General features: G+C 44.1%; 1 protein-coding gene across 1 annotated transcript in view; it reads right to left on the bottom strand.

The window, feature by feature from the left end:
• The window catches only part of LOC147685416 (syntaxin-binding protein 4-like), a 1,262,048-nt gene that overhangs the window by 940,269 nt on the left and 298,344 nt on the right, over window positions 1-23,435 (bottom strand). The gene's annotated exons all lie outside the window — the stretch shown is intronic.

A 23,435-nucleotide genomic window follows, 5' to 3' on the forward strand; every position in this document is an offset into this window, starting at 1 on the left:
CAATATCATTTGGAAGTGGCATCAAAGTTGCAGGATTCAAGACGGAGCATCTTTTTAGGGTCACATTCTCGGCAGCCAATATGACTTGCTCGTAGCGTGTGAGCCTGCTATTCGTCAGATGCTGAGTCTTAGTCCTGGTCATTAACAATTCTACAGAATGCGGTACGTACACCACTAACTGATGTCCCATTACCACACTTTCACATCTTTCAATGCTGTCACCCGTTGCAGCTACGGATTTGAGACATCCGGGCAACGCTGCGGCTACTGGATCTAATGTAGCCGAAAAAATAAGCAACTGGCCTACGCGCATCTCCGTGTATCTGGGCCAAAACTGCTAAAGCGCATCCCTCTCTTTCGCAGCAGTAAAGCAAGAATGGTTTTGTGTAATCAGGCATTCCTAAAGCCGGGGCACGACATAAGTCCTTCCTCAGCTGCAAAAACGCCATCAAACAATCTTTGTCCCATGGTACCGGATCACACACTCCTTTGTGCGTCAGTTGTAGTAAAGGTTTTGCCTTCAGTGAAAAGTTAGCTATCCACTGCCGACAATAACCGACCATGCCTAAAAACATCCTGACTTCTCTTTGTGTTTTAGGCGCGTTCATTTTCATAATCGCCTCTATTCTGTCTGGAGACACCTTCCGTTTTCCCTTTTCAATCCTATGGCCCAAGTATTGCACTTCGGTGAGACAATACTGCAATTTACTTGGAGACACCTTGTGTCCGTTCTCGGCCAAGTGATTTAGTAAGGTAATGGTGTCCACTCTGCAAGCTTCCTCAGTTTCTGACGCCACTAGGAGGTCGTCTATGTACTGGACTAGAACCGAGTTCTTGGGCAGTACTAGACTTTCAAGATTTTTCTTCAGGAGCTGGTTAAAAATCGATGGGCTTTCTGTATACCCCTGAGGGATACGACACCATGTTAAAACGCGATTTTCCAGCTTAAAAGCGAACAAATACTGGCTCTCCTCATCTAAAGGAATCGAAAAGAAGGCCTGGCATAAGTCTATCACAGTGAACCATTCAGCTTGGAACGGTATCTGAAACAATATCACTGATGGATTCGGTACCACTGGACAACATGAAACAACGATATTATTAATCTTTCGAAGGTCCTGCACTATTCTGTATTTTCCACTAGGCTTCTGCAAACCCATAATCGTGGAGTTACATGGACTTCCCACGATCTCCTTCAGTATTCCCTGTTTAATCATGGATTCGATCACGGGCTTTATTCCTGCAATCGTCTCCGGTGTCAACTTATATTGTGGTATCCTCGGATACTCGGCGTTGGGTCTTACCATGATCTTTACTGGCTCTACCCCTTTGATCAATCCTATTTCTTCTCCAGTGAAATCCCACACCTCAGCTGACACTTTCTCCCTCAAATCCTGTGGAAGCTCCTCCACTGTTAGGGTAGGGTATAGTTCCACGCATTCCTGCGAGTTTACAACTTTAAAATCGGCATCTTCATCGTTCGTCTGCACTTCTACTCCTTCAGGTGTGCAGTGTATTGTGCAATTCAGTTTACACAACAGATCCCTTCCTAACAGACACACAGGGCTAGAATCACAGATTACAAACTGATGTTCATCACTGTAATTCCCTATCTTCACTGATACTGGTTCTGTCAGAGGATTCGTCATCCTCCTGTTTGCGACTCCTACCACCTGTATCGTCTCTCCCGACATTGGCAAACCTGGGACTACCGCTGATCTCAACGTGGATCGAGTGGCCCCCGTGTCTACCAAAAAGGTCGTAGGACATCCAGCTACTTCAGCTTCTACGTAGGGTCCTCTCTGGTCTACTTCCAGGGCTGCACCTAGAGTACAATCTTCTTCTCTATTCACTCGTTGCCCTGTAAGAGGATCAACGTAGTAGCATTCTTCTCCTCCTACGAACAATGGCATTTGTCTATAGGTTTTTCCTCCATTGGTAATGCGAGGCGGTTGAGGGAACGGCGCTCGAGGAGTCTGATTCCCCCCTTTGATAAACTTTCCCTTCGGGACTGCTGTTCCCTTTACCATGCTGGGTTGAACCTCATCCTCCTCCTGTTCTAACTCCCCCGTCTCGACATTATAGGGACACTCGCATCTCCAATGTCCCACCTCGTTACACTGATGGCACCTCGTTGTCTTTTTAAGTGTCGCGATATCTATTCTCGGTCTCGGTCTTTCTTCCTCATCTCTGCTTTGATTATTCTGTTTCTTTACTGGGGTTCCTGTTCCCTGTTGCCGTTGTCCACCCTTTCCAGCTGATTGCATCTGCACCAACATCAGCTTTTCTTTAAGTTTCTTTGCTTTTGAGTCTATTTCGTCGCTACAGTACCTTGCATACCTCAGAATCTCATCTAACGGTTTGTTCTGCCAACAAATCAAATACTGTTGTATCATTAGGCTTATGTCTGGCCTCAATCCTAGGACAAACTTCGACACAAACTGTCCTATGTCTTTAGGATCCATGACATCCAACCCGCTATACTGTTTGAATGCTTTCAGCAGTCTCTCATAGAACTCGTGAACTGTCTCTTTAGGCTCCTGAGTTGTTCGATCTATCTTAACCCAGTCTATGTCCTGCACTGGCACTTTCTCCTTTAGCCATGCAATTACTCTCTCGTATTTTTCCATGACTCTATCTGATGGACCATTCGTCCTGGCATCTCTCGGAGGCTCACAAGCGGGCCATTCGACACTAAGCTTGCACGCCGTCCACAAATCTCCGGGTACTACGATATCGAACAAGGTGTTCAAATCGATCCACAGCACCTTAGAGATCTTCACGAACCTCTCTACCTGCTTGTACCACTCCACGGGGTTCTCTCTTAACTTGGGGAAAGAATTAGTAAATGCCGCTAAATCCCCCCTACTCCAGGGTACATGCACGTAGTTTCCGTTCACGATTTCTCGCAAAGGGAAAGCTTCCATTCGCATTAGCTCTCCATCTTGAGATTTCGCAAGTGTACTCCTTCTGACGGACCCCCTCTTGGACCATCTTTCCTCCCATCTATCCAGATCCCTCCATATCCTAATACACATGATTAGTTCCCTTATGTGTACTCTTAGTCCAATCGTCCTACGCTCATCTAGATCCTGATCCGTGCAATTTAGCCTATGGTTGGCCTGTAAAGCTTTAGTCCGTGACATGTCTATCATATACCTGTCTGCCAATTCAGATAATTTTTCATGAGCTGCCCTTGCTTTCCGAGTAACATCCTTAGATAAAAACAGTATTTCATCCGGTTCGTACAGCTCTAACCTTTCTATTGCCACTGTGCCGTCAATTATCTCATCCAAGTCTGACTTTAAACTCGTTACATCAAGCCGTCTTGCTTTTATTTCAGCTCTCAGTACGTCAGTCCTAGGTTGTTCGCTCACACCCCTCTCACCTCCACTATGCGCCCTACGTCTAAGCACAGGTGAGTTATGAGGAGTTCTTCTTGTTTCTCTTTGTTCCCACCTCTCTAGATCCCAAGCTTTTCCATCTTCCCTTGGGGTATGGTGGAACGTTAATCCATTCCCCATCACTACATTCCGTCCTTTCGGCTTGGTTTCTCTAGATACAATATAGGATCCTCCGTGCTGCTCTGTATCACTGCAAATCCCTTGCTGTCTGGTGTCGCTCAATAGAATGAAGGGTCCTCCACGGTCCTCCATGTTCCCGCGATCTCGTTCGTGATCACCGGATGCATGGCGAGACGTTTCGCGACTCTCCATATTCCCCTGACTTCGTCCGTGATCACCGGATGCATGGCGAGACGTTTCGCGACTCTCCATGTTCCCGTGATTCCAATGTCGCACATTTTTGTCCTGGGCATGGTGAGTGCACTTGAAACTATTTCGGTACTCCTGCGTCTTTCGTTCCCCCTCACTAAGGATGACGCGAGGCACTCCCCCACACCCTGCATTCCTGTCGTCGCACATTTGCCTATTGCCACTGGCAGTATGGCAAGTATCTCCTCTGCTTCCTTGACTCCCTCCCTCCCACTCAGGGCTGCTTTCGCCAGCTCCGCAGTGAGAGAGGATCCTGTTATCCTGGTCACTCCATTCTGCTCCTGTTTCTAATCTTTTATTCTGAGTCTCTTCGGCAGCATCCCATTCTCTCAAATACTCCCTTAATTCCTTATAGGATTTCGGTTTCGGTCCCCTCAAATCCATCTGTCCTCTTTGACCCCCTTGTTCTATCCAGGGACCCGCTGCGGAATCTAGTGGGGTACTCCGACTCATTGGTCCTAGCAACTGCCTCTGGGAATTGATCGTATTATTCCTTCCCTCTATCTCCGCCCTTTCTCTGTCCCATCGTGCCTGTTCCTCCTGCTGGACCCCCTCTGGGTTGTAGATTGACACTATAGGGCCTATGGTAACAGGTACTTGTAAAGCGTCGGGCATTTGATACGACCTTGCATGCTGTGTTTCTGGCACCTTCTGGACCACGAATCTTGCCACTACTCTCTGTTCGGGACTAGATTGAGGTACTTCTTCACCTTTCTTGGAATCCCACTCTGTTACTGGGAGCGATTTATATTCCCCCCATCTAGCTCCGTCCCCTTGCTGTAATGCGGGACTTTCGGCTTCTCTGTTGTACGGAGGTGGTCTATCTGTTAATAGTCTCTCTATCAGATCCTCATCTGGCTCGCTATCCTCATCTTCTTCTAGAGGTTTCTTCTCTCCCGTAGCTTCTAGCATTGTGAACAGTTTGTCTGCTTCTATCTTTTGCACCCTCCACTTTTTAGCTTCATCGTCCCATTTAGCATCCTGCACTGCCTTTACTGATCGCCTCACTCTTTCCTGGCGTCTCTTTAAGCTCTTTTCGTGTGCTGCTCTGAACCATGCACTAAGGGCTTCGAACTGTGTTGGCCTCGGTAGAGGTCTTGTTGCAAGCATTACTGCTTTCAGTTGGTTCAATACTTCCAACTTAAACGTCCCGTATCTCGGAAACGTCAGTTCCTTATTCCCTTCTGTTAGCTTATTCCACTCGGAGATCCATAATATCGAGTGTAAGCCTACATTCACTGCCATATGATAAGCTGGTGTGCCTTCTGGTGGAGCTTCTTCTCCGGCATACAAGTTTCTTCTATCCCTCTTAAAGATCGCCCTTAAACGTTTAAAACACTCCATTTTTGATAATCTACGATTTTCCTCTATTCTCTTCCTTATTTACGTCCCGATGACAAACCAACCAATCCCTACGCGACTTTCGTTGAACAGCCTATCCCAGCGCGACTCTACGCTGACCGACCAATCTCAGCGCGGCTCTACGCTGACGTCACTCGTTCCCTCTGCAGCAGTTCCCCTTCTTTCTCAACTCGTCTCACGATCTTACATGCGTTTTCATTCATACGCTGAAAAATGACTACTTCCGTCCAAGCGATCACTTTTCTCTGACTGTACGGCCACAGTCTAACTGTAATTGTCACCTCAACTGACGAAACGTCTTTCCTTTCACGGTCAGACGATCGCCTTAACTGATAGGTTACTTACACACAGTAAACGTACGACCAGCGTCCGTTACTCATACACTCACTCTTACGCTCCCCCTATCATCGGTCTGTCGGACGATCAATGGTACCTCATGACCCCCTTTCAATGGTAGACAAATTACTCTGGGTGTTCGATACACCCGAACCACTTAAGCTCTCCTTGAACTTAAGATTTTATCCGGTTGCGCGCGCTCACAACCTTCCCTCAATCACACTACAGGCATTCAACTCCGCTTGACATTACAACACAAGTACAACATAAAATACCGCAATCTTACAACGCATGACCCGTATACTCACTCTCGACCGACTCTGCTGCTTTTCTCTCGACGCACCATCAGCACCTTCTTCGGCAGGGATTCTTCTTCTGGACGTCGATGACTAGGGACCTTGGGGTAATCTAGACCTGACCTAGGTTGTCTTCCTCAAGAAGAAAACCATCTTTCTCTGCTACCAACTGCGGGGAATGAGATTTTGATACCCTTTTGATCACTTAGATACTAATCTCATTCATCAATTTGGATCGGTTATTTTCTGTCATTGAGTAAAAGACAAACCCCGCATAGGTTAGATAAACCCCATAAACTGACGCAACTCTGAAGGACCACTTACAACTGATGAAGTTTTTAAAAGTTTTATATAAAATCAGAATTAAGTGCATATACAATCCTCTCAGGATAAGATTCAATAAGTATACAAAAGAATACAATTAAAATCAATTCCAAATCTGCAGGTTAAAGCATAGATACAATGTGGTCCTGTTGCGTCATCTACAAAAGAATAGACAAGTTAATTCTGCCCCTACTCTGTACTAAGTGACATCCCTACTTCGCAAGTTCCTTACCTAAAAAAGGTGTCAGCAGTTTGACTTCCAAAGAAGTTCAAACTCTCTTAACCCCTAATGGTAATTTCTATCGAGAAGCAGTACCCTCTCTGCCTACCCATCCGCTCTCTAAGGGTCCTCGGCCTACTGCTCTCTTGCGCTCTGCTCTTTCTCTCTGACTTCTCAGGACATCTGCTCAAGTCATCTGCGCTCTGAGCTCTTCGCTATCTTCTCCCCGGGGTACTGTCCCTAAAATACACAATCGCAGTATGGGTGGAACGCCCCTTCGACGCCCACCACGTACTTTCCCCATGATGTCATTCTTTGCTCTTTCCATGGCTTCATCTCTTCTCGTCGTCCGTTAAGTTGACCCTTCTCCTTAGACGCCATCTTCGTCTTCTTGCTGGTGACTTCACTTGACATTTCATTTGACACTTTCGGAGCAAAGTCTATCACCTCAACAGACCTTTAGTTCTTTACGGCTGTATTCGTAACCTCGCTTGGTCCTGTGAACGGTCATTTCTAAACAAGACTCAAATTCCAAGCGTCTCTTATCACGTTTAGGCCATAAACTTCGTCCAGCATTGTCACCTTAAATCTAGCAAGACCTTTGACTCTTGTCTCGCACATTCAGATCAAGGCTATTCACGACTCCTGTGAGCCCACTAAATTACATACAGCGGACTACACTCCTGCGAACTCTCGGTCAGTTAGGTTAAAATCACACATAACCTAAACCTTTTCTAACATTCCTACAAAAAGCTTTCTACACAGTATAACCTTTAACACACATTTATATATAATCGTATTTAGCAAATCGTTTGCTTATAAGTGAATACATTCTACATATAACGCAACATTTATATTCTCTTGCTTACGTCGTGCTATACATTCTCTGCACATTTCGTCAATTTACGTTTCGCCGTTTTCTCTGTTTCATGTTACACACGTCTATTCAGTTTTGCACGTTCTACTATTCTTAAGCATTAATATACATTTCTATATTAGCCCACTATGTATACGGGCCTTTCTAATTCTAATACACTTTATAGAATAGATACAAATACATTGGTTACATCGGCTAACTTTACACTACAAGTGTTAACTTCACGTTATAGATTCTACGTTTATGCGATATGCTTGTGAATATGGTCCGGATATACGTTTTATTCAAATTGCGCTCTCTCAGACCGCTGTCTGCAAGTGGCTGGGGTGCATGTTTTTGCCATTAGCCAATCTTGGCTGACCCCTTTATGGGTCTGTAAGCATCATTATGTGCACGGGCGTGTGCGCTGAAGGACATAGCCATTTGTTTTGTTCTGCTGGGGGGTACAGTTGCCCAATCTTGGCGCCTGGTAGCTTCCATGTTTTGAGGCACCCTTGCCCAGGCAGTTTTGATTCTAATTTAAGAATTTTCCGAACAAAAGTGCTTAAAAATAATTCTTCAAAAAATGTGGCAAACATGCAGTTTGGTCAAAGTTTGCTAGAACAAGCACTTGGTGCCACCAGCATGGTTTCTAAACACCACAAATAACTGGTGTTAGTGCCCGTCTGTACACAAGTCTGCTTCAACCCAGGGCAGAGCAGGGCTGGCAGCCCTGTCAACCTTCCATTAAACCTTAAGAATCCTCAAATGTCATCTCCTCTCCGTCTCCGTGTGGCTTTAAAAACAACAATGCCCTCGAGATGAACTGAAGCCAGGCCCTCGCCACACAGGTACCGACCCCATATGACAATTCCTTGCCCCCGTTTCTTATTTTCAAAGGGGTCTGGTGATGAGGGGTGTCAGCGCCACTTACTGCATGCAAAAATTGCCGTTGGTCACGCTGTGAATGAATGCAGGGCCGCTCACATGGGACAGCTGCCCCAGCCAAGACAAGGGGCATCTTGGGTTCAGGCGATTTTAAGCTGTGTGTCTGGGTAACCATGCCTCACAAAAGCAGCAGGTGAAAGGTGTGGAATCTGAATATATTTTGAATGAGAAAGAAGGTGATAAGTAGTCAAATTCCGCAATCTCCACTTGACCAAACTGTGTGATCTAGGGCAAGCGATGTTCCTGGTCTTCCCAAATCAAGAGCAATTAAAATCACCACAGTCTCAAATTCCTCTTCAGAAAATGGATATTTACATTTAAAGAGGGCAGTTTACTGCCAGCTGTCTTTGTGCAGTCGAACAAAAAGCAAATAAAACATGGCTGACAAATTCAAAGTGTCAAACAGGGCAGCATGGGTTGGGGTTCAGAGATATGCTCTCTGCAGATACCTAAGGTATCCCCAAATAAACTGTGGCTAGGTAATCGTTCAACAAAATAAATGCAAGCAATTCTGGCAAGTTTACCTCACAGTGCTCCAAAAGAATGGCACCGCAATGTGTGCCAGCAATGACCCCACCACGCCCACCACATCCTGTATTTGTGATTTGCTCTTAATCAGGCAGCATACACCAGGCTGTTCTATGTACAAAACCTGAAGCTTGGGTAGCTTCTGCTATAAGAAAAAATGTTCCCTGCAACACATGGTTTGCATATATTATTAATGTTGAAAGGGCACCTCAACACCTAAAATGCATGGGTTCTGGTGACCATGGCTTAACTAAAAGCCCCCTCCCCCTTTCTCCAAGACTAAACATGAACAAAATCTCTAACCACCCAAATCAAACATCAAACACACACACGCTGTCAACCAACGGAGCTCCAGTTTGATCGCTCCCTTTCCGAGCTCTGAAAAAAGGGTGCCCTTGCTCTCGACTTCGGGGTGCACCCCAGGTGTGGTAGGTTTTTCTATAAGACAGGATCTAATTTGTAGCTTTTGATGGAAGCATCATTTAGCAGCAGTCAGTCCTACAGCCAAGCACATCATCCTTGGACTACAGTTAGGACTCAGCAGGCACCGAGCCCGCTGCATGCCACCATTGCTGTTTACTTGTCTACAGTCCCCGGCAGCGGACTAGAAGGGGCAGCACCAGATATGTGTTCTATAGAAGAGCGTCAAAAATAAGCTGGAACAAGAGGCGTGAAATGCATTGGGTTGGCAGTGTAAAAAGGAGAACTTATTGGCTGATTGTAACAATTAGGCGAGTGATAAAGCTCACAAGCTCATGCATGACATAGGCAGTTACATCGGGGGGGACACAGTCACCAAAATGATAGAGACTGTACCCATACTCACGACCCAGACGATGTATAAAAAGATTATAACAGGAAAGCAATTCCACCTACCCAGCAGGGCCGTTACTTTCTACCATTCCGCAAGACTAGGCGGCCGCCTATGTATGTATGTCAGTTCAAGAGCACCTGCTTGTACATGCTGCCCAGTGCGCAAGGCACCCTAGCATAGTGGTGTGTGGAACAGGCCAGCGATACTGTGGATCCCCAGGGCCGTCAATCTTGTAGCGCAGGAAAGCGCTACCAATGATGGCCCTAGGCATCATTTTTGGCCAGTCCCCGAGGGGTGCTTTTTCTGTAGCAGCTAGTGACGGTGACTGGCATCATCCTCTCTCTTGGCGCACGGGGGACGGACTGTGTGTGTCGGCTGCTCTGGTACCTTGGTGAATTGATTACTGCTACCACACAGTCCTGTCCTGTTATTTCCTATGAGCTCCCGCTTTGAGACTCCAGAACGGAGTCTCACTCTCTGGATGGACCGACGGAATGGAGTAATACTAGTCACGCTCACGCAGTGTCTGTCAGACTCAGAGACCGGCCTGTATGCACTGGGCCTGGTGTGTGTGCTCTGTGGCCTGGCCCCGCGGGTGCAGCCCGGCCCCAGCCTTTCCTTGAATAGATTGAGAATCTGATCAAGAAAGACCAACCACTGCTGGTGAGAAGCACGCCCCCTGCCCTAATTTAAGTGAGTGAAATAACATGTTTACCTCTCCGTCAAGGCTATACAGCATCAGTAGGAACTGGTCTGGGTTGAAATGTATGCCACAGAGGGTGTGTGCACTGCCCAATGCGTACCTGGCCGGGTGCAGCCAACCTAATATGTAAGCTAGTGCTAGCACCACTTATGAAAGATATAGATTTCCCTATATCTAACGTCACTGCACTTAAAACCTATAGGTCACCCGTAACGCAAGCCTTTACAATCATGAAGGCAGGGTGCTTGGTTCTAAGTGTGAGGGTGCCCCTTCATGGGCAAGACTACCCTACAGCCTCCGGAGTCCATTCTCCCGGGTTGTAAGTGAGACACCATATAACATATAGAGGGGCACCACATCATTACCCGATGACCATCAAGAAACTGGCTCTAACGAACCTTGTCATGTTTGGTGTCAAACATGTTGGATTCATACCTCCCACACCATAAGCGGTGTAGGAGGTATGATTCCAAACACTGTAAAGGCCCTCTGTTAGGTCCTCTGTGCTCCCGGTAGCAGTTTTCTAGACACAGACAGCACAAAATGGCTGCTGCCAACTAGAGACATGATCGTGCCCTCCTACTGCTGAGCCAAGTTCAAGCAGGGGAAAGCAGAACAATAAGTATCCTGTCACAGGGAGGTGTGACCACCTCCCAGACAGGGTTTACTGTATGAGGGCAGGGTTGGAGCGCTTGCCAGTGCCACTCCTTGCATAGCTCCCGCTCTGGCCCGAAACTGCACAAAGGACAAGGGAGTATCCTTCCCACTGTCCAACCCCTCCCCTGGGAGGGAAACACAAATCATCCCAACCCTTTCCTTAGGGTACTTAAGGGCTTACCTGATGGTGGGTCTCTAGATTCGTTATGGACACAATTCAATTCAGACACCACTTCAACTTCGACTGGCTGGACACTCTGCACTTTGCTAGATTTCACTCTGGGCATCAAGGCTGCAACCTGGGAGACTCCTGCTGCTCCTGATCTCTTCCCCCTGCTTGTCTGCTGCAATGTCCATGCCTGTGCTCCATACAGGAGGCCTGTGGGCATCTAAGACGGTTTACTGGCACTACATCGATGTAAAAAATATAAACAAAAAAAAAATCGACTCCTATACTTAAACAGGTAAGTACAAAAATATTGACTAAAAAATATCGATGTGAAAAATATAGATGTATAAAATATCGACTTTATATCAATATAAAATAAAACAATATATGTAACATATTTAATATTATATATGATTTTAACAAAATAAAATAAATGTAAAATACATTTTAATGAAATATAACAAATACATTTAATAAAAATATAAAGACACAAACATAATTATGTATACATATATTTACTTTAAAACAATTAATAAACTATTATTTTTAATTTATCTTAAAGGTTTAAACTAAGATACAAAATAATAAATGTTAATGATTTAAAAAAAATCTCTAATAAATTAAAACATTAAACTATTAAAAACTATTCAAACTTAAATTTCACAATACAATCAGTGCAACAGTAGGGAAAGTGTTGGATAGCAAACGGGTAAAAAATAACTATTCCCACTCCACTGAGTGCAAAGGTAGGGTAAGTGTTGGATAGCTGAGGAATTCAATTTACTATTCCAACTCCAGTGAGTGCAACACTAGGAAAATTGTTGGATAGCGGAGGGGAAAAAATTACTATACCCGCTCCAGTGAGTGCAACAGTAGGATAAGTTTTAGATAGCGGAGGGGTAAATATTACTATTCCCACTCCAGTGAGTGCAACAGTAGGAAAGTACTGGATAGCAGAGGGGTAAACATTACTATTCCCACTCCAGTGAGTGCAACAGTAGGGAAAGTGTTGGATAGGAGTGGGGCAAAAATGACTATTCCCACTCCAAAGAGTGCAACAGTAGAGAAAATGTTGGATAGTGGAGGGGTAAAAATGTGCATTCCCACTCCGGTGAGTGGGGGAATGTATAGTGACAGTGAGTTGGAGAGGTTGGAGCCACATCTGGAGCCTATCCTGCCTCTAGAATCACTTCATTTTAATGCTGCTGAGGTTCAGGAAGCTATTCTTGCCACAGCAGGGGGAAAGGCATCTGGCCCTGATGGGGTAGCAGCTGATCTGTATAAGGCAGATCCCTTGGTATTTGCTGTAATACTGGAGCAGGTTTTTAATGCTGCTACTACTTGGGATTTTCCCCCATCATGGGCAAAGGCCATTATAATTCCAATGTTTAAAAAGGGTGCTAGGGATGATCCTGCCTGTTACAGACCGATGTCACTTTTGGACTCTCCTGTCAAAATTAAGGGTAAGGTCACCCTGACACGGCTTTCATCATGGTTAGAAAATGTTAATGTCATTAGCGACTTGTAGTATGGGTTCAGGCATGGGAGAGGCACACAGAATCAATGTAGAAATGTAAGCCTGGTGATCAGGAAGTATACCATAGCACAGAGGGGCATACTGCACATGGGATTTATGGATCTAACTTCAGCTTATGATCGAGTAAATCATTTAAAACTGTGGTGGAGACTGGGGAATTTGGGCATGGAACCGAGTCTGGTATTCTTTTTACACTATGCCCACAATAATACAATGGCAGCAGTAAGATTCAAGAATGACGGTAGCTTAATGGACCCCTGGGAGGTCAAACTAGGGGTATAACAAGGGTGCATTATGGCACCCCTACTGTTTACACTCTACATAAATAAACTGGGAGAGCAGCTTATAGGCAGTACTCAAGATATCCCAAGAGCTGGATCCAAATTGGTGCCAGCATTACTGTACGCAGATGATGCTGTCTTGTTCGCTAGGACCGCCATAGGTCTCCAAAATCTTTTAAATGTTTTTATTGATTTTATGGAATCATTTAATCTAGCTACCAATTTTACAAAGTCACATACTATGACAATGGGCAGCAAGAAGGCCGCTAAGACAACGTTTTTCTGCAAAGGGATGAAATTGGCGAAAGTGCCTACTTTTCCATATCAGGGAGTGTTATTTGATGATAAAGGGACCTGGGCTGCACAAAGGCAATTAGAAAAGAACACTTGGCTAGAGCAGTTGGGGCTGTATGGGATTTTGCCAAAGATTGGGGTTGAAACCAATAGCTGCCATACTGAAGTTTGTAAAGAGAAATGTATCCCTATGGCGACATATGGGTGCGATGTATGGGGTTATAACAATGTGAGGGATATTCAGGGGGTCTAGACTAAATTCATGTGTGGCCTCCTAGCTCTCCTCTCTAGTACCTTGCCTTTATTTTACATGAGGAACTTGGCCTGGGTTACATCTCGGACTATATTGCTGCTGCACCACTGATGTGTTGGATGAGGATCTGGTCAAGTATTGCTCCCACCTTGAATCAGATGGTCATCATTTATTGTATTGCCCTTGACGGGGCTCTACAAATTCCATTGTTAAAATATATCAGGGGGCAATTGACATTGCTGGGTTGCCCAGATATGTATAGTAAACCAAGATTGTTAGGACAGGCAGCGATCAAGGATATTAAAATAAAGTTTTTAGGCAGGTGGCAGGTGACCAGGGAGGGCCTAGAATTAGCCCCAAATCTACAGCCCTATCTGTCACTAGTAACAAACATACAACATTGTTTGTTTTAACTAGATTCCAGCTGAACCAGGTACCCAGGTTCCTAGCCTTTCTAAAAGGTTTCTCATAGCCAGGTACTATAGAACATTGCTCCTGTGACAATTTTTCGGAACAGGACACTTTGCATTTTAACTTATTTTTGTGAATTTTATACCCCCTTCGCAAGAAATTTATAATACCGCTACTGAGAGAGTCAAATTTTGTTCAAGTAAGGCCTGCTTTATTATTTTCACAAATGCTACCCTTCTTCTGTAATGTGCTTTGGGGTAGCAAGCTTTCTGCTAGGAGCAATGAGATTCAGGAAGAAGATGTAACTGGAGTAGCTGCAAAATAACCATCTCAAATCTGTCTATAATATTATATATTTCTTAAGCACCTCTTTTACTTTATCATGGGGATATTTGTCAAGCAACTTTTACTATTGTATTTTATTTGCTGAAAGTATTTAAATGTATTGATATTTGGATGTTATTATATAATGTGTTCTTTTTTAATTGGACCCAGGTGATTAATTATTGTATATGCAATATGTGTATGATGAGGACACTTCTAACGGACATGTATATTACACTCTCTTTTTTAATGTATCGATTGTCCTTTGAAAGGTGTTCAAATGTTTTAACGGTGTGCTTTTATGTCTTTCATTAGCCGAATAAAGTATTTTTGACTTGCCTTAAGTGCAACAGTAGGGAAAGTGTTGGATGGCGGAGGGGTAAAACATACTATTCCCACTCCACTGAGTGCAACAGTAGAGAAAGTGTTGGATAGTAGAGGGGTAAAAATTACTATTCCAACTCTACTGAGTGCAACAGTAGGGAAAGTGTTAGATAGCGGATGGGTAAAAATTACTATTCCAACTCCAATGAGTGCAACAGTAGGGATAGTGCTGGATAACGGAAACACAAAATTTACTATTCACACTCAAACAGTTTGAACAAAAATAAAAAATATTAAAATAAAAAATGATACAAATAAATAAACAATATTATCAAATACATTAAATATATTAAAAAGAAAATATATAAAAAAGAAAATATATTATAATATTAATTACATAGAACACAAACCTACAAATAATATATAAAATCAAATAAATAAATTCATTAAAAAAATTCTTTTAAACTAGAAAATATTTACAAACAAAAAAATAATTAGTACATAAATGTAAACTTTCTTCCATAATTAACATAATTAATAATCAATTAAAAATATCTTATTAATTTAAAAAAAACATAATAATCATTAATTGACTACACACACTTAAACACTATAATATCCTCACACCTATATTAAACTAATAAATAATAAAACACAATTAAGCATACTTTTAAATTAAAAACGATTACTAGTAACAACTAATTATAAAGTAATTGAAATGTATCTAAAACTCACCCTTTACCCCTTTAAAAGTAAAAACACAAAACAATTACAATACCCAAAATAAATATAAATTATTAACAATACTTAACAACTATATATTAATTAAATACAAATGACTTCCCACTCTTTACTCCTATAAACTCCACGCTACACACCTAAAATTAACTACACAATTACCATAATTGATTACCAATTATTTAATTAAAATTAATTAATATCCAATTATTAATTCATCAATTACAAATAACTTACCTCCCACCCTTTACACCTATAAACACCACAACACACCTGAAATTAATTACACAATTACCATAATTAATTACCAATTATTAATTCATACATTTAAAAATAAATTACTTCCAACCCTCTACACCTGTAAACACCACAACACACACCTAAAGTTAATTACACAATTACCATAATTAATTACTGTTAAGCTCGGCGGTCTCTAGTTGGCAGAGGTATACACTTCTAACAAATAGGGACTCACCTCCTCTAGTCAGGGCAAGGGGATCACACACTTAGATAACCCCTGCTCACCCCCTCGGTAGCTTGGCAAAGCAGATAGGCTTATCTCCGAGGCAGTGCGTTAAGCATTTACGACCATATACAGTAATAAAGTGAAGACACTACAAATGGACACGACACAGTAGTATTATAAAAATACGAATGTTTATATAAGGCTTAGCACAAGACCAGATAACGACAAAAATATACCACAATCTTAATAAATACTCTTGGAAGGAAAAATAATAGTTCAAATGTTGTTTCTTCTTAGCACAAAGTCTTTAGTAACAAAAGCAACTCTTCTCCTTTAGATCACAGTTCTTGGCAACAATGTAACCCACACGGGAGTCACATGACGTTGAGGCAAAGTTAATCCAAAGGTTCGGCGTCGTCTGCGAGGAGCGCTACGTCGAGCCCAGAGTCACACGGACCCCCGACAACACAGTACCTTGGGAAAATGAAGCACACGATGATCAGCGGCGTCGAGCAATCCGGCGTCGCGTCTTCGTTGTCGATCAGGCCTCAGTAGTCGTCGATGTTGATGATGATGTTGCAAGAGTGAGCAGCGCTCACGGCGTCGAGAGGGCTCGAAATCGATGCGATCAGCGGCGGTGCAGACACGAGGTCACTTGGCGCTGGAGCCGAACTCACTACTCACTGGCGTTGCTACTGGCGTCGATCGGGCCCGGCGGCCGGCGTCAAGGAAGCGGGACACTGGACCCGTACTCATGATGTCGAGCTGGCTTCGTCGTCGTCCGTCGGCGTAGAGATTGCTGGATTCTTTCAGAGGTGCTGGATTCTCAGATTCCAGCGACAAGCACTTTCAGCAACGGTAAAGTCCTTTAGCCCTGTGACTTTAACAGGAGGCTGGCACTCTTCCAGCCCTTGGAGATTTCCTTGGCAAAGTTCGAGAGTACACACTCAGTTCCTCTCTCCTGGTTCCTTGGCAAAAATAAAGAAGCGACTGCAGGATTCCCCCCAGCAAACAGCACTCTGGCAGAAGGGGTAGGCAAGTCCTTGGATCAGCAGGCTTCTTGTCCTTGGTTCGGGGTTCCTTGTCAGAATTGATCTAAAGTCTTGGTTCAGGGGTCCTTCTCTTATACCCCTTTTCGGCTTTGATCCCTTTGTCCATGCAGGGGAACTCCCCCTCATTCCGGGTCTGTGGTGGGTGTAGCCAGGTGGTGACACCTGGCCGATTCACGGTGCAGGGCTAGGTCCTTAGACGCCCAGCAGGAGATGGAGTCAGTATTGTCACTGGCAGGAGCAGAGCTATCCGTCGCTCGGCAGGAGGTGGAGCCAGCATTGTATCGGGCAGGGCCAGCTATCAAGAGCTACTCTTCCCCTACTCTCAGGGGTGAGGGAATCCTATCGCCCGACGCCCTAAACATGTAGATTTTTATGATGGCCAAGAAGATTTAATATCTATTTTGTCCGACGGACAAGTAGACATTAAATCACTAAACATATAGAAATTGGGTGCATTCTCGGGTACTGGCGGCGATTAGACATGCTGACAGAAAGCTTAAGAACTTTGGAGGCTTCTCATTGGTTAAAAGCCGATGACTGAGCTCTAGTCAGTGATTGGCTGGGAGTCTTGAGCCCAGCAAAACATCACAGTTTCTTCAGAGGGAAAGCGCGGGTTAAACGCAGGTGCAGCCCGCCCGCTCACCTAACCAAGCTGAAGAACATGCAAAGAGTGGGGCGAGGCAAGAAACGCTTTCTCTGCTGCCAGGTCCAAGTGCCGTGGGACGGGGCATCCGTGTGATCTCTGCCGCCTGTTGTAGAGTGGCTCGATTTCCCCCGTCCCGCAGTGTCCGATTCGGCCTCACGCAGGCACTCGTCTTTCTGGAATTGTGAGTGGCAGGCATCTCCAACAGGTGAATCGGACCGCTGAATAAACCCATTAATTAGCAGCATGAAACCGCACCATTTACTAAGAAATGCACAGAAACTGTGATGCTACATGCTACGGGCCGGGATCAATGGCCATGGGGGCGGGGTCAAAAGTATGGCATTCTAAGGTAATTTACAGCAAGGGCATGAATGTATCACGGATAACCACATTGTTAGTGCTGGGCAGCTATTTTCCCTTTGCTGAAAGGCCGCACTCCAGTGATCGATCGATTCTATAGTCACGGGAGCCCATCAGAGTAGAGCTTTCGTGTACCTCGCAGCTGGAAAGCTCTACCCTGGGTCATATTTCGACCCAACTGTGGCCTCGCATCTTCCATGTTGTAAACGTTCCATTTTTTTTATCTCTTGTAGCAGAAACCACTCTGTTTTATGACAACCAAAATGCTTTCTTTGATCTGGGAAACTAAAACGACAACGTTTGCATTTTTTCAAAAGACAAACGAAGAAAAGCTGCAGATTCCACTTCCTCTGAAAGAACTCCGAGACCCAGACACAAACATTCAAATTGTGGCACTCAAACCCCAGGAAAAGAACAGTATATGCTTCACTTCTGCAAGCTTCCAGAGACCACTACCCACAATGCAACAAGCCCCTGCGTGACGCTGATATCACAAACCTCAATTTTTAACACCCAGCACTCCGTGTACACTAAACACTACCTGCTGATCATGACTAGTTCTAATATACCTAAACTAGGTACAGTACTATACCATTGATCTTGAAAATTAAACCATCAGCAGGCTTAATATGCAGCAATGTCAACACAACATTTTTTTCTTTGGTTAAACCTAAAAATAATGGTATAATCACGGGAGCCCATCAGAGTAGAGCTTTGGTGTACCTTGCAGCTGGAGAGCTCTAGACTGGGTCTTATTTCGTCCCAATTGTGGCCTCGCATCTTCCATGTTGACTGCGCCCATGTGTCTCTTACAGAGACTGTTTGACACGGAAAACTTGCATTCTATTTACTATGGCTGTGGTTATGTCACGCGAATATGGCGACTTTACACAGGCCCCTATATGAGCAAGGCACTCTTCCATGTAAACTGAGACTATTTATGCAGCTTCTCTCTTGATACCTAATGATCGTGATATATTCGGCACTACAACAATTGAACAACACTGCCCCCTGTCATTTCCAAGGATGCATTAGTGACAGTCTGTGAGTCTTTTACTGTAAACACAGGGTATACTAATCCCTGCAGAAGTTATACCTATGCCCCGCATTCACAGTAGTGCAGTCATTTTGGTTAGGTTTATTAAAGAAAACATCAATAAAAAGACAGCAGTAAAATGTTTTTGTTTAAGTTTATGTATTATCTGTTCAAAGTGTGCTAACGCTATTATACATCTTCAGCATCTCAATCACTTCAAGTTCATATTATTAAAGACTAAGATTCTCGCACATAAAACAAGCCCATAAAACAAGTACAAGTATCACCTCTTCACCTTCTGGCCACAGGTGCATGACCCAGCGCTATCAAATGAAGTGAGAAACATGATGGGGACTAAGGCTCGACCCACTGCTTAAGTTGACTAAGTGACTAAGGCATGCTTTACTCAATGTGAACTCAATGCCGCATCTTTATACATCTGGGGTTTCCTCACAGGGAGATGTCCACCATCACTTTGGGTCAGTCACATCTACATTATGCCAAGAGTTTATATACTGGTGCCCAATGCTATTTATCCTCCCCAACCTTGAGCTAATTACGAATACAGGCATCAGACAATGTCAACACCACAAGACCATCCATTACACTGGATTAATCTTCCTTCAACTCAAATGTCACACCTACTGCTAAAGAATGTGTCTGTGGTACAGACTGGCCCTGCGAATGACGCTCTGGAAAATCCCCCAGTCAAGAATACGGATACTTAAAAAACACCCAGAATTTCAGACTGCTGTAAAGAATTGGCACCTCCCAAACACACGATCTTTTCCCAGCAAAGGTCCAACAAAAGAATTGAAAAACATTACTAACCTGTAACGTAGTTTGCACCTTATAAATGTTACAAATTACCATTCTGTTCATTTCGTGCTGAGCTTAGACCACTGCAATGTGTCCTTTGTTGTTGTGCAAATTTTGGTTTCAAGCTTGTGACATGACGTATGATCAGCATGATCAAATACCCTGCAACCAAAAATGCACCATTCTGTATCACGTCATGCCCAAATACATCTGCAAGCTTGCCTCAACAAAACTGGAGCGCTTTCAAAACACCCTTGCAACATCCAAAATAGATATTTTAAACCCACTATCTACAAAAGTCATGCTTTAAAGGACATGTTGACGTGCTATTAATCAACTAAATAAATCTACCAGTCATACAAAGCTAACGAGGTGATAACTTTTCAGAAAATCCCGAATCCCCTTCAGGCCCCTGAAAGGAGCACACAGTGCTGTAGAAATGCAACCACGTGTAAAACAAAATAAAAATATAGTGTATGTTTCTCTGTCAGCTCTTATAATTATGTTGGAAGTCGGTGGGACAAGTGGATGTTTCAGGACATGTAGATCTTAGTAGCTTTTTGTCCCTTGGCCAAGTAGATTATTTTAAAAATTCCACACCCCTGACTCTCAAGGCAAATGCACCACTCACCCCATACTGACTCATTCAGAACTCTGGAGCCACCCAGCCCCTGTCACACACACACCAAACCAGCAGAAACCAGAAATAGTTAGACAAGAAAATAGTCACTTCCTAAAAGTGCTATTTTCAAACCCAGAGTCCAAAAACCATCCACCCAAACTGATGCGTTATCAAACCCCGAGTTCTGGGATACCAAACTCGACAATGCACCATGCTCCCCGAGCCAGCTAGGATCATACCATTAATAATCCCGGCAGCCCATTCTAACTAATGGAGAGCAGGCGACCTTACGATAGTGAAGTACGAACATGGCGGTAGTTCACTATTAGGACATGCCGCCCTCGTCAGGCTTGTCCTACCTTATACTTACAATGCACCCTGCCCTCGGGCCTACCATAGGGGTGACTAATATGAAGTCAAGGGAAGGTTTAGAGGACTGGCAAGTAGGCGTACTTGCGCAGCCCGAGTGACAGTACGAGACTGCATGTAGGTCTTGCAATGACAGACCTGTAGACATACTTTTACTAGGCCGCTCGTGTGGGTGGCACAACATGTGCTGCAAGCCCACTAGCGGCATTTGTATTTACAAGCCCCGGCACTCCGCGTGCACTAGACTAGGGACTGACAGTAAACCAAATAAGCCAAACATGGAATTCAATCAATACAGTAATTTAACATAGGGAGCACTTGCACCGTGGCACTGATCAGCAGTGGCACAGCGCCCAGAGCGGTATAACAGCAAAAACATCGTAAACATAGGTGGCAGACAATGATGTCAGGTCTAACAATTACCGATTAATTAATTGAAACTGATTAACAACCAATTATTAATGAATTAATAAGAAATTATTTTACACATTTTACACTATAACATCTCAATGAAACAAATATTAATGAATACAAAAATAATCAATACATTTAATATAATGAAATTACTTCCCCCCATATTCTCCTATAAACCCACAACCCGCTACAGGACAAACAATGCAAATTTCAAAGATTTGTTTTTTTATAACGACTAAAAATGATAAACATATATTAAAAATACAAATAATTCTTATACAAACAAAATACATCACAAACATGTAAAGCATAAATTAAAATACATAACATTAATAAAAAAATATTTTTAACAACTATATATTTGCAAATGATATTAAACACTTCGATATTTTTAAATTCGATATTACTTACCTTAAGTCGATATTCTTGACCACGATATTCTTGCTGTCGATATTTCTGAACCATGATATTAATGATTCGATATTTGCACATCTCAATCTTTTTTACTCGATATTCTGTCTCTGCATCATCCAAGACACCCAAAGGAATCTCCCTTGAAGTTAAGGAGTCACTACCCTGCATCTGCAGGCACCGCAACTAAGCTGACCGGTCTGCTGATCCTGGGCTCCCATGGACACTGAAAGGCTCAGCAACACCAGTTGTGGTTAGCCACATCCCTCGAGGCCTGCCCTGTTCTCTCACCAAGTTCGAGGCCAGTATCCCTTGTCTGAGCAGCAGGAACAGAACCCCGGTACACCGCGTTTACTTGCTGTTGCAAAGGCTTGTTGGCTTCCTTCCATCATGATCTTCGGGCTCCAGGTAGCCCCAACCTCAAGCATCTCCTGTGACTAAAGTCTTCAACCACACCACATTGCTTACACAGTGGACCGGCTTCTTTGGTAAGCTGCTCAAGGTCCTCTTGCGACTGTGGGTCCTGTCGAGGGTCACATTTGGATTCTTTGGGCTCCCCTCATTTCTCGTGGCCTACCCTGATTCCCCTGCCGGTGGTGAGTCTCCTGGACCTTGATGGTCCCAATATTACACCTTCTTCAAATTCTACATTTGTTGCAGTTTCCACAGCATTGCTTGGTCCACACAGCTGTGGCTCCAAAGTGCCCGCCAGCTCTCCTGCAACACCCGACATCGGTGGGCATTTTTCTTCCGTACCTCCTGGTCACTCCTCAGTGACATAGACTCTGTCACCTCAGCTTGCAGGTTCTTCCCATTTTTAATCCACCTTTGGGTTCCACAGGACATTTTCACTTTCTCCAGCAGCAGCATCTTTCTGAAGTCCTCAATTGGATTTGACAGTAGTTCCCGACGCCACTTCACACCTATTCCCGGCTTCCCTTGGTGCAGGTATCCTGGTTCCTAAGGTATCCACAGGTGGGGTGGCTCTCCAACCTCTTGTCTTCCACTGGGTTTCTTCAGTGTCCACTGGGAAGGGTCCTCTCTCTTTGAAATTGCAACCGCCACTTACACATTGAGTTGTACGGACACCGCGGTTGTGTTCCTACCCTGCACACAGGGCTCCTAGATACTCACCTTGGGTGGTTCCTTGGGTCCCGACACTTGTTCGTCCTCTAAGCATTGTCTTGACTTGAGTCGTGGTTTGCATACCACTATTTTAGTGTATGGTTTGGTCTCCCCCTGGGGACCACTGTATTCTGTGCTACTTACTTCTTTCTGTTGCATAGTATTGTATGCATTGTGTATATATCCAGTTAGGAGATATATGTATGTGTTAGTGAGTGTTGAATAATAAATACATATTTTTATAAATACACTGTGTGGTTCTTTTTCACCTAATCTAGATCTATAAGATTATGTTCTGGTAAAACAAGCTTCTTTACACTTCTTCTTATTTACCATATCCACCACCCTGGGGTTATCCATGTGGAAAAGTACAGTCTGGTTTTGCAGCTCCCTGCACCACACACCACCAACGCCACCAACAATGGAAAGAACTCCAGAAAGGCAGAGCTGCGTCCTTGGGTCAACCAATGAGCCAGCCACTTCTCAGCACACCAACGCCCATCTCAAAATAGGCCGAAACCCGAAGCACCAGTGGCATCAGAAAATATCTGCACTTGCCCGACTGCTTTCTTCCACAAAATCCAACAAGACACCATTAAAATCCTTCAAGAACATTTGCCACACTCCCAGATCAGCCTTGACCCCCATTGAGATCCGGACCCTGCGATGTGGCAACACCGCACCCGACACAGCAAAGCCGTCTGCAAAATTTCCTCCCAGCTCTCACCACCCTGCATGAAAAATTCAGGAAGCCCAGCAACTTCTGCACTGCCCTCAATTCGATCTTCTTTTGCCTGCCAGGAAAACCAGCATGTCAGCTACTTTATCTTGGGGCAAACGTGCCAACAATTGCACGGAGTCCAGCTCAATGCAAAGGAATGTCAGCTTACAGCTGGGCCCAGCTGTCTTTTCAGGTGCTAGTGGCACTCTGAAAGTCTTTGTCAAATCCTCAAGCTGCTGTAGAGCT

The sequence above is a fragment of the Lissotriton vulgaris genome, chromosome 10, assembly GCF_964263255.1.
Source record: "Lissotriton vulgaris chromosome 10, aLisVul1.2, whole genome shotgun sequence".
NCBI classification, from domain to species: domain Eukaryota; kingdom Metazoa; phylum Chordata; class Amphibia; order Caudata; family Salamandridae; genus Lissotriton; species Lissotriton vulgaris.